This window comes from Nanorana parkeri, unplaced genomic scaffold (genome assembly GCF_000935625.1).
Source record: "Nanorana parkeri isolate BGI_ZX_2015 unplaced genomic scaffold, ASM93562v1 scaffold2030, whole genome shotgun sequence".
NCBI lineage: Eukaryota > Metazoa > Chordata > Amphibia > Anura > Dicroglossidae > Nanorana > Nanorana parkeri.
Genome location: NW_017308298.1, coordinates 39,632 through 52,443, shown reverse-complemented (window position 1 = coordinate 52,443; position 12,812 = coordinate 39,632).

The window sequence follows — 12,812 nt, the reverse complement described above, 5'->3', positions numbered from 1 at the left end:
CGAACAATCCAACTTCCCCTCCACAGTTCTGCTCAGGGCTGATTGCCACATAGATTCCAGCTGCACATGTACACACACGATTGATCTTAAGAATTAAATTGGAATCACAATACAGATTTGTCGGCGTTTTACAATAAATATCAATTGAATTAGTATTAACTATACCATCAGAACTTTTACTTTGAGCCAATCAAGCCTACAACATCCGCAAGCACACAGGTGGCTCTGCAACAGACAACCAGCAGAGTTTTTTCCACTAACCTCATGAAACTTATATGGTTGTGATCATAGAGGAAAAAAGGTGCTGTAGAGGTTGCAAAGTGTGCAGAGGCAGAACAATACAAGGTCAAAGGCTCATCAGGGTGAGGAGTGTGTGTCCATTATGTTAGGTCAAAAGATGGTCAGGTTAAGAAGTTCAGAGGTAGCAGGGTGTTAGCATGAACAGGGATGTTAAAAGTCACCAAGAATGATGGTGGGTATTTCAGAGAAAAAGTAGGGAAGCAGGGCAATTAAATTGTCAATATTGTATACTATTTATTTAGGGATGCCAACCAAGATCAGATTTCAAATATAGGTTCAGTTTTGTCTTTAACAGAGAATTAGGAGTTTTCTAAAGAAAGAGCATAACAGAAGCCGTTTGCATTGAGGCTCGTTCTCTCTTGAAACTTGGTTCAGGAACTGTAAACCAAGCAGGAGAGAGGTAGAAGAGTCATTGCTCCGACTCCTTCACTTGCATGGGGCTTGAGCTATTGAGCAATCTAAACAAGCAGTTTCCAAAAAAGCAGTTAGGACTAATGTAGTAAACATGTAAAAAAAGGAACCCAAAAGCACCATCTGCTAGCTAGAAATTAAAATGCATATTTACTTGAGTGAAAAACAAAAAAAGGAAAGCTACATCTGTGTTATTTAATCCTGACCATGATACAGAAAAAAAAAATGAAAATCTATCTTTTCATTAAGAACACAGATATGTAGGTTTCAAAGCTCTGATGAGGCCTGCTCAGCAATGCTATTTACAAAAAATTAAAGACTGCAGGTCAACTGGTAACAATGCTTCAACCTGCATTGTGTTCATATATTCCTATGACCTGCAGAACTTTAATGGAAATCTTGTAGCATTTAAATATGAGAGCTATCACGTTTTTGAAAGAGCATGCTTTACTGCTATTATAGTTTTCCTTGTTTTGCCATTGCTTTCTTTTGGTGGTGTTTAATCACCACTGCGGTTTTAATTTTTTTACTATATTTCGTGAAAATTACAGAAAAGTTTTTTTTTACATTGGGTTAGGAAACATTTATTGTCACCCAATTTTTTGGTAAAACATAAAAGACAGGGTCACGTCGGGTAAGTAGACACCAAACATGTCAAGCTTAAAAATTGCGCACACGCGCAAAAAAACACCATGTCCAAAATTGACCATAGGCGACGCTTTAAAAACTTTTATATCTCATCAATTTAGTGTTATCAGTGATTGATGGCCTTAGAATTATTGCTCACACTTGCGACGTTCGCTGGCGATATGTAACATGTGCAACGTAACAGGCGCAATCGTCGTTTTCGCAGGTATGCGCACCCGACGCATGTTTGCATGCGTGTATGCATGGGTGAGGACTTTAAAAAAAAAAACATTTTTATTCTTTTTTTATGTGTAACTTTAAAAAAAAAAAAAATTTAGTCTTTAATTTTGTTTCCTATTTTTTTCCCCCACTTAACTTTATTGCTATTACATAGGGGGCTAAGAAACCCCCCTATGTGATAGCGAAAGATGTGACAGGTCCTCTTTATGGAGACATCAAGGGTCTCCAAGACCCCTAATGTCACCTAGGACCCCCGAAGAAGCTGATGAAGCAGATATCTGCTTCATCAGCTTCTGAAGCTGGAGAGTGACACAAGAATGAGGGAGAAATGTAAAATACATCACTTCCGCATTCTTACAGCGGAGAGGGGACCGGAGGGAGGTCTTGTACCGACCTCCCTCTGATCCCCTGTGACAGAGGCACTATGCTGGTCCCGGGAGGCGGGATCAGCGTGACAACGGGAGGGGGGACACGGGCCTACCGCCCATACAAGCGATCGGCCAGCTCTATAGCCAGCGGATCGCTTGTATGTTAACAGGTATCGCTGCCTGTTTTTAAATTGACTGGATTTCCCGCTCGTGGGCGTGGCTTATCTAGAGAGAACTCCCGGCCGGTCGTCTATTTACAACGGCCGGCCGGGAGGTAGTAAAGGTAGGGGCCTGCAGCTCCCCGGCCTTAACACCCGAACGGGCTGGGCCAAGGACCCTGGCGGGCTGGATGTGGCCCGAGGGCCTTAGTTTGAGGACCCCTGATTTAGTGAGTCACCGACTTGGAAAACACATGTTCATCTCAGGTGCCCAAACACTTAAAGCTCAACTGAACTTTTCAGTTTAAATCCTCAAAATTATTTCCAGGCACACCAAAACAGAAAAGTGTTCAAAAGGTTTTACAGTTGCTATACCAGACACAGAGGAAATGCCTGCTCCAGCATGCTGCAGAGAAAGAGCCCTGCTCTCTGCTTGGAAGCAGGGCTCTCTCTGCTGAGGCACAACACACCCCATGTGGAGTCAGATCTATAAACCTATAACTCTTATGCTTTCTGCTGATTGAAGAATAACTGACTCACTGGGGGTGCACGGGACCTCTGCAAAGGGACTACTGCTTTCAAGTAAGCAAGGGTCCCTTCTCTGCAGAATGCCGGCAGGCTGTTCTACTTGTACTATGGCTGCTGTTTACACAAAAATACACTATAAGAGTTTGAACATGTTTCCACACACTTGGAATGTATTTAGTGGATTTAAAGGAAATTTACTTGGACTTCAAATCTGACCTAAAACAAGCTTCAGGACACCCAATATGCACAGGCTTTTTGTGGAGTAAATGCCTGCTACAACAGTAAAGCATTAAAGACAATGAGTAGGAAATACATACGCCATATCACACTTTTTGCACTCTTCTTTCACTCCTGAATTTTCCACTTGTGACTGCTGAACAACATCTACAGTAGACTGTAAGATATTAAACATGCCATTTCATATACAAAGAACAAAACATATTTTAAAATACTATACAATTTACAAAGTCTAAAGTCTAAAGGTGCCCATACACCTTACAATTATCAGCAGATTTTCTGTGGTCAGATGGAAAAGGTGAAACAGATTCCTCCATCTATGCTGAGCTGTGTGGATGGAGTAATCTCCACCTGGGCCAAGCTTCAGTATCTTGTTAGTCGGCCCTGCTGCCTCCCAAAATACCTGAACAATCTGACTGAATGCAGGCATTGTTCAGGTGTTTTGACAGCCAGCGGGGTCGACTAACAAGATACTGAAGCTTGGCCAGTGGGAGATTCCTCCATCCACACAGCTCAGCATAGATGGAGGAATCTGTTGCACTTTTTCCATCTGACCACATAAAATCTGCAGATAATTGTAAGGTGTATGGCCAGCTTAAGCATCCTGCTTCATTAGCCCAGCACTTTAAATCAAGGTGCTGAAATGTAAGGCTCCAGTCATCTGCTCAATCAGTGAAGGATCCATTGCCACACCGGAGAAATATTTTTAAGGGGTTTTTCATTTTGCCATGGTTTGATAAATTAAGTCACAGCCAGAATGGATGAACTAAGGATTGGGCCCACTAGCAAGAACTGGGTTTTAAAGAGTGATTCCAACAGCTGATCGCTTGCAGAAGAAGAAATGCTTGGAAGAAGTAGGTTAGACTTTTCCCAGCAGACTGGAAGAAAATACTTCCATCTTCCTGGGACACTAGCAAAAAAGAGGCATGCTGGCAGTAGGGGTTATCCTTGGCTGTGCTACAGTTTTTTTGCTTGGCAGTGTCCAATCCTCCTGTAGCAAGGTGAATGAAAATAGAATATGTCACATGATATAGTCATGTACCATTGTGAAGTTAATATACACTCCATAAATATATTCTTGATGGGTGGCAAATTTTATGATTATAATGCAGGTAAAGTAACAGGTGGTGTAACATAAAAAAAAAACTATATGAATTGTACTTCCAAGAACTGCATGATGTTTTCACAGCTAAACTCTAAAGATAATCTCAAGGCAGATGCAAAAAAGTTATTTCAGTTATGTATTCATTAAAAATGAATAAGTTTTAAAAACAAGTAGTTCCTGCTAACAGTTCCTGAATCTGTCTTGAAATCTGTAATCCTCTACAGTAGAACGTAAGTTTAGAAAGGGAGGGCATTCTAGCACTTGTAATGACAAAGAAAATGGTGACAGACGATAGCAGAATTCTTATCACATCAATTTTCTGCTGTCCTCACTGTCCACTCACAGGCTGGAGGCAGAGATGGAACACTAAAGCTGCCCACACACCTTACAATTTATCTGCAGATTTTCTGTGGTCAGATGGAAAAAGTGCAACAGATTGGCCCAGGATGGAGATTACTCCGTCCACACAGTTAAGTGTAGGTGGAGGAATCTGTTGCACCTTTTCCATCTGACCACAGAAAATCTGCAGATAAATTGTAAGGTGTGTTGGCAGCTTAAGTCATCAATTTATCTGTGCTCTCTGGCAACGCTTTGTAAACTCCAGGACTGGATGGACAGAATTACAAAACCTTTGACAGGGAAAACAGCCTGCATATATGTAGTTTAACTATGTGTTAAGCTATAATAAAAGGTTATAAATATGACGCACTGTCTTTTCTTCCAGTTCAACTCTTAAAGAATTGGGTTGGTGTTCTTTTTGTTCCCAGGGGGATGTCCTCTGTAACATTTGTTCTAGTTGACATCTTAGAGTTTTATTTTCCCTGAAATATGATGAAAAAATACAAACATTTACAAAAATTCATAAGATTTTGCCATTATGGGACTAATTATTATATACAACTACTCAATGGAAAAAATAAAAAACAAAAGATTTTAATCTTACCTAGAAAATCTTTTTGCGTATATTGCAAGACGCGTTCTTCAATGGATGGGTTCTGCATTTACCTTCAGGTGATTCGACATTGGCAAAATCAAGCAAAGCTGTAGGACTGCCCTGTATAACCGCTCCCACTACCATTCGGTCGTAGTTTCATAGTGAGTAGTAAAACAGTGGGTTACAGAACCCTGAGGGTAGGGTCCTGTATCATGTGATGTGAAGAAACGCATTTTACAGGCAAGACACAAACCCTATTTTCCTGAGCGTATATATACACTGTGTGGCCAGAATATTATGACCACCCCATCTGTACTTCGTTCGGGCCACGAGATAACTCCACAAGATGACTTCGTTGGGCCGCCTTGTGACTCCACGAGATGTTGAAAGGTGATACGAGGAATCTGACACTGCACTGTTGCCCTTCTGTTGTCTTGTACCAGTCTTGCCACTCTCCGTTCTGCCCCAACACTGACTAGTCGCTGACGGCCACAATTCGCACGTTCAGACCCAGATTTTCGGCTGACAGTCCAGTCTTTAAACACTTTAACAATGAGCCCCTCTTGAACATTTAACAAATTCTGCTGTTTTGCCGATACTCGCTCCAACAATCATCCCACGTTCAAAGGCTGTTAAATCTTGTTGTTTACCCATATCTTCAGAAAAAAATCACTTATACTGTCGTAGTAAACAACCTGCTTCCCTATTTATAATGGTCTGGCCCTCTAGCAACTTCAGCGTGAAATTATAGCCAATTATAGCTAATTTGCCTACAAATGTCAGGTGGTCATAATAAACTGGCCACTCAGTGTATATAACACAGGACACGGAGTAAATTCTTCATCTGATGGGAGTTCCTAAAGCAGTCCAAAATAGGGGGGAGCAAAACAGCAAATATTTGCCATCTAAAACAACTAATCCCAACATGGAACCATAAAAGAAGGGGTCCACATATCAGAGATCTGCCTGAAGAACTAAAAAGTTGAAGCTTGCAACTGTAGAGGCCACCGAATACAAATTGGCATAGGTATCAACAGAGAACTAGGTAGCAGCCTTGAAGATGTGAGAAACATAAGCCTGATGCAGGAAGGCCCAAGAAGTACCTATACTGCTACGGTAGTAGAGTGAGCCCTAACCAGGCAGGACGGAACTTTACCATTAAATTCATAGGGCTGAGAGAGGTTTCACCAAATCCACCTAGTGACAGTGGAGCAAGAAACTAGCTGTCCCATGCAGGAACCCTAAGGAATGACAAAGAGGTAGTCAGACTCGCAGATAGAAGCTGTAGCAGAGAAGTAAACTTTAACAGCTTGAACCACATCCAGACAGTGGAGAGAGATTTCTATAGGATGTTTCAGCACAGGACATAAGGATGGTAAAACAATGTCCTGGACACCTTAGGCCTCAGGACTACCTTATCCTTGGGGAAAACCAGAAAAGGCTCCTTAGAAGACAAGACCACCAACTCTACCAAACACCACCAAACACCTGGCAGAAGCGATGACGATGAGGAGGGAAGCTCTGTGAGTGAGTAGGGTCAGAGTCTGAAAGAGCGGCTTTTGCAGTGCCAACAAAACTAAGTTGAAGTTCCATATATTCAATGGAGTGCATACAAGGGGGATGGCATGAACGACAATGTGGAATTGCCAACAGAGAGTCTGTCAGGAGCGTCACTACCTCCACCTACCATGAGAATATCAGAACATTTTTGGGGAGATCTTGGCACGTGTGACAGCATCAAGAAAAGCGGAAGGAGAAAAACTCAAGCTTGTAACCAGAGGTGCACCGAAATGAAAATTTCAAAACGGAAACTAAAAATGGACAAAAAAAAAGGGCCAGGCCAAAACTACTGAAAAATAGGATTTTTGTACTCACCGTAAAATCGTTTTCCCTCCGTTCATTGAAGGACACAGGGCAACAGATCGTAGATCCTGTACTGTAGGGTATATCGCCACCTGCAGGAGAAGGACGCTAGGCACACAACAAAAGACAGCCTAGGGATGGCCCCTGCTGGTGGCCCAACCCCCCACCTGCTGACAAGTCTCCAGTAAGTAACAAGCAGTTAGGAGTACACACCCAATATAGAGGGCGGGACCTGTGTCCTTCAATGAACGGAGAGAGTTTTTCAGGTGATCCCAGTCGCCATACAACAGCTACTGAAAAAGTGCAGGTTTGAGCATTTTTAAAGGGGACCAACACTAGCGACCTTTGGTGGCCTGGTGAGCCAACACCAATGGCAGCGCTGGTCACTTAAAGGGGAAATGTCCCATTCAGTCTGTGTCCTGCCGGTGAGCATACTCTTTGAAGGACCATGACCTTGAACCTATAAACCCCCCTGCTGTACAAAAATCCAAGGACAGTGCCTACTGTAGGATCCACTGCTCTAAGCACATTGCAGGCCGGCACTGCATCTTTGATTGATTTGCCAGTACCCAAATATCTGAAGGTAGTTGCATAACTGTCCCGTTGACATTTACACCTGGGAAAACATTTTAAACACATAGGAACGAATTCATTAAGTGTGTCCTTTTTATGTTTACATAATTAATGTTTAACATCATTCCAATGCTAATTTTTTTTTTTTAAAGTAAGGTGACATGCAAAGTAACTATTCATTTTTCAAACAAATAGCTTGTTTTTCACATAGCAGAAGAAAACCAAATGAGATATTAGATTTAAAGCCAAAATGTTTAGTTTTTTTAATCTAGTTTCACATTTTAAAACTGCAAGTAAAATTAACTTATGACGTATGAAACCTTTCCCTTTGTGATTTTAGTAATACTATTCTATGTAAAAATACAATTTAAGCATGTAATATCACATACTGGAGCTTAATGAATTCCTATGCGTTTTAAAAGTTTTCCCAGGGATAAATGCTCCGATAACAATGGCATCTATACTGTAGGTATACCTGTACTAGTAGTATGCAGGAACTTCGATGCACTAGCAGACACTTCCATGGTTACTCGCGGAAAGCGCAAATCTTTCTAGAAAAGGAATGCTTGGTCATATCCTCTCTTACACCTATTTGTTCAGTGAGGATGCATATCATAGCCTAAGCCAGGGGTGCCCATAAGGACGATCGCGATCTACCAGTCGATCGCGTAGCAATCAGTGGTAGATCGCGATGGCCTCTCCTCCCGCCTGTGGTGCTTCTCTGGATCCCCGCTGCTCTCACCATCTGTATGCAGCGGGGATCCGGGAAGAAGGGAAAGAACCGCTGCAGCCCGCGGCGGAGGAGGGAGCCGCTGTCACAGAACTAAGGCCGAGTGGTGAGGAGAGAGAGAGACGCTCGGCCAGGTTCTGAAAGCCGGCGCCTCTCTCTCTCCCCTCACCGCTCGGCCTTAGTTCTGTGACAGTGGCTACGCCCCCCATCGGCTGCAGCGCTTCTTTCACTTCTCCTCGGATCCGCCGCTGCCTCTGCCCGGGAGAGCAGCGCGGATCCAGAGGAGAAGTTGCAGACCCCCTCTGTGCGTGGTTGAGTGGCAGAGGATTGGTACATATCAGTGATCAGCGATCAGCTGATCACTCCAGTGTTTTTAAATAACTGGGGCACATATTACTATGTGTCTCCAGTTATGAACAGGATGTGATTTACATCATACAGAGACTCCTCCCCATTCAGAAACTGGATGATAATAAAATATTTTATGAATGAATGGGAAGCCTCTGTGCTTCCCATTCATTTAGAACAGAGGCTGCAGAAAAAGAGATTAGGGATTTTCTATAGAAGAAAAAAAAAAAAAAGGTATAAAACAGAAAATATATATTAAATAGCCAAGTCAAAGCACTATAGTAACGATCTTTCTTCAATGTGTAATTAAAAAACAAGTAGGTTTTCAGTGAACCTTTTTAAACAGACTTCAGATGTAATAGTAATGGATACACACAAAATTTCATAATGTTTGTGCAATACCAAATAAATGCTCAGGACACTCAGGACTTTGCGAGTTATTATCGCTACTTAAAGGCCAAGTTTACATTTCTGACCATGTTTCATGTTAAACCCATTCTTTGGGTGCAACATGGTCAGATAGCAACCTCTCTTGCCCCCCACTTACCTGAATTGCAAGTTCTTCTCCCCGCAGACCTGTCTACATTTTTTAATATGGCTGTCATTCATTGACAGATCCTTTGACAGGACTGCGGCAGGGAGACTTGTAGTTCTCAATGGAAGAACAGTGATGTCACCACACCTGTATCCCATTGGCACCTCTCTCCAATCCATGTTACTGCATGTCTGCACATGGATAGGAGGAAGAGTCTGCACGAGTCAAGGCACTGCATCTGTGATCGCGATTGCAATGCCTTATTGCCTTCTATGCAAAACAAAATAAATGCACAATTTTTTTTAATGAGGAAGCATGGATTTTATTCATTTTTTTTAGTTGGAATTTCCCTTAATGGATGAAGAAAGAAATAATATGCATGACTATATTTAATCGACTGTTTTTTTTAGAAGTTCCATACCAATTGCAAGATAAATTTGAATTTAAATTACAAATAACCATTTACCTTTCTGCATCCTGTAGATGTATTAACTTTAGTTAAAGAAAAATATAAAAAGTCACAATTGTTAACACCCTAAACTACAATAATGCTAAATGTAAAATCTTTTAATGTGTGTGACATCTGCATTCTTTATTTTCATATGTTTGAGGAACAATTAAGGGCCAGGCAGTAATTTGACATTCAAAAAAAATGTGTAACGCACACCATCCTTCTATAATAATAATGATAATCATAAGCATCATCATTACCTGTATAATGAAAGACAGTAATACTCTAAAACTGAGAAGACATAAGGAATCCCCTAGAATAAACTGTTTGAACAAGGGATAATTCCTACTGTCCAACACTTAGCAACTGTTTGAGCCCAGCATTCACCTCCTTTCCCTGGGTGCAATGGCTGCTCTGGAGGACATGCTCACTCTTCACTCACAGTTCAGTTCCAACAATGTGGTGGCTCACACATCAAGCCCTTTGACTGGGTAAAAAGCATCAGAGAGATAGGATCCTGGTGAGGATCATGATCTGTTAGGTACAAGAAATATTCATTGAATACCGCTACCAGTGATACCGGTACCGGTGTGCAGCTACATTTTTTTAGAAAGTTAGGGTATATTTAATGCTCTAATGATGCATGCGTCTGCTAACAAACTCCATATTTACAACGGATAAAAAAAAAAAAAAAAATTAAAAAGGTCACTGTGTTCCACCATGAAAGCACTAAAATAGCTTGGCAAACAGGAACTGATGTTTTCTGTTCAACATCAGGGAGAAGAATGTAACATCGATAAGGAAAGTTTCATGTAGCGCCACCTTGAGAAAGTATTTTGGAGCTTTTCCTGTTTTTTTCATTACAACCTGAGAGGGGCCAGTGCCTCCCCCAACACCTTGGTGAATATTCAATCCAATGTTTTTTTAGGACCCGTTCCTCTTTGGCCACGAAAAAAAAAACATCTACTGAAATTTTTCTTCTCTGGGAAGGACTTCTTATCCGCTGTTCTCTCCAGTGCTGCTTCAAGTTACGGACTGAACAACAAATCCCCTGAAAAGTGCAGATTGCACAATTGCAATTTGGAGGCTTAATCACCTTCCCATGTCTTAAACCACAGCGCTCTGCGAGAGGTATTAATCAAAAGCAGATCTGGCCAACAGTCTAACTTCAGCGGAGTTATCCGCCACATAACCCACTGCTTTGAACAGTATGTGGAAGGACTCCCAACATCGGTTCTCTTGGAGTTCTTGCCATTAGGTGAGTTTTCAGCTGTGCTAACCAGAACTCTGAATTTCTGGTGACGCACCTGGTAGCAATGCAGGTTTTAGATTTGCCAAGGTTGAATCCCATGCTCTCTTAAGCAAAACTTCAATTTTGCTGTCCATGGGGTCCTTTAGATTACCCATATCCTCAAAGGCCAAGTCGGTATTTTTTTTAGACTCTAGACAAGGGAGCATTCAATTTTGGTACTTTGTTCCAAATCAAGGATGGGTCCTCATCAAAAAGAAACGTTCTCTTTAAATTATGAGATAAAAATGGTTTATTTTCTAGTTCTGACGACACTTTTAACACCGATTCTGAAAAGGTACTTTATGAATGGGAAAGAGTCTTGCTTTCTTCCTCTGCGAACCCTGGTACATTAAATCATACCTACATTTGGGCAAGCAGCAGGGCTAAATGTAGAGGGGGGAGCCGTTTTGTACAAGTGATCTTGAGCAGCTGTACAGCCGTCCAAGATCACTTGTAAGCAGCCTGATTCTCACTCCCTCACCCGCTCTTCTGGGGGACCCAGGACCACGGCAAATTAGATCTGGATGGAGAGCGAGGAACAAAAGCGGAGAACGTCCGATGTCCGCTCTGCTCCGTATAAGAACTGACAGGAATGCTGCACTCGCAGCCAGGAGAACAAGCACAGTACTGTGCTAGAACTCCTGTATTGGAGGTGACAGAGTCAATAAAGAGAACCTGTCACCCCCAAATGCTATCACACAGGGGCTAAAGTTAAGTGGAAAAAAGTTTTAAAAAAAAATGTACAAAAAATTATTACAATTGGAAATAAAAATGTAAAAAATTGATAAAGTAAAAAAATAAGTAAATGAAAAATAAATTTGTTAACAAAGTAATTAAATGTAATAAAAACTAAAACCACTCCCACTATCTGCATGCGAGTAAACACATGCATAGGGCATGGTGTGTGAGCGGAGTTGGCGATCCGTGACCGCACAGCAATCGTGCACGAAACCCTGAAGATGGCCACGAAATCGCACACCACCGCTGATCGCGCTGGCAGTGCCATTAATTTCTAATGGCACCCCACTTGTGCCAGGCAGTTTTCCACCACAATACCGTGCAATCGCGGTTGAAAACACCAGTGTGTGTCGCGAAAAAAAGGTACATGTACTTTTTTTCAGCCATTGCCAACCCATTGAAATGAATGGGGCCACAGAGCAACTGTTGTACGCAACCACAAACGATTGCCCAAGTCTGCACCAGCCCTAAAGCGTAAATTCACTTTCCAAAGTAATTTGGGAAAATTGAATTACCTGCACAAATCTGGCCCCCTTTCCCTCCCTGCTATATTTACCTTTCAGCGATCGGTCCTGCTCGTCCGCCAGTACGGGTGTACAGATGTTCCTCACTTACCGACTTACCTGTTTTGCGACCACTCGCACTTACGACGGACCGCCGATCGACCTCCGACCTTCCGCGTCCTGGTCACTGCGACGGGGCTCGGGCGGAAGTGACATCCCCCGATCTTCACTGCAGGTCTCGGTAAGTATTTCCATTGCCGGATGTACAGTACACTGTTCGGTACTGTACATCAGCAACGCTATACAGTACTGTACTAATGCAGTATAGTACTGTATAGAGTTCCTCACTTAACGACCAATCCGTTTAACGACCTGGTCGTAGGAACGGAACTCGGTCGTTAAGTGAGGAATACCTGTACTATCTGTACCTGTTCCATGTATTCTGAATTTCGCTCGCAAATTGCACTTGCTGGTCAGCGCAGTCACCTGACGGCACTGACCAAAGAGAAGCTCTTTTTAGCACTGCAAAATATGGTTTTGGTTAAACTGATTTTTTTGTATCAGGACAAGTAGATTCTCATGAGGGACAAGTAGATCGGGCCCCTGCTTTAGTCCTTGGACAAGTATTTTTTTTTTTTTAAATGTCTACACCCCTGCACATACATATATCTCACGTATATAGACACACAGTCATGTGAAAAAGTAAGCACGCCCCATATAAATTGTTTAAACATACAAACAATGGATCTTGATTTAAACAGTGCCTATAAATAAAAGGGTATATACTTGAACGAAGAACGAATAAAACTAAGTTTTGAAATTGCAGATTTGGCACATAGAAAAAGTAAGTACTCCCCTACATTTACACCCCC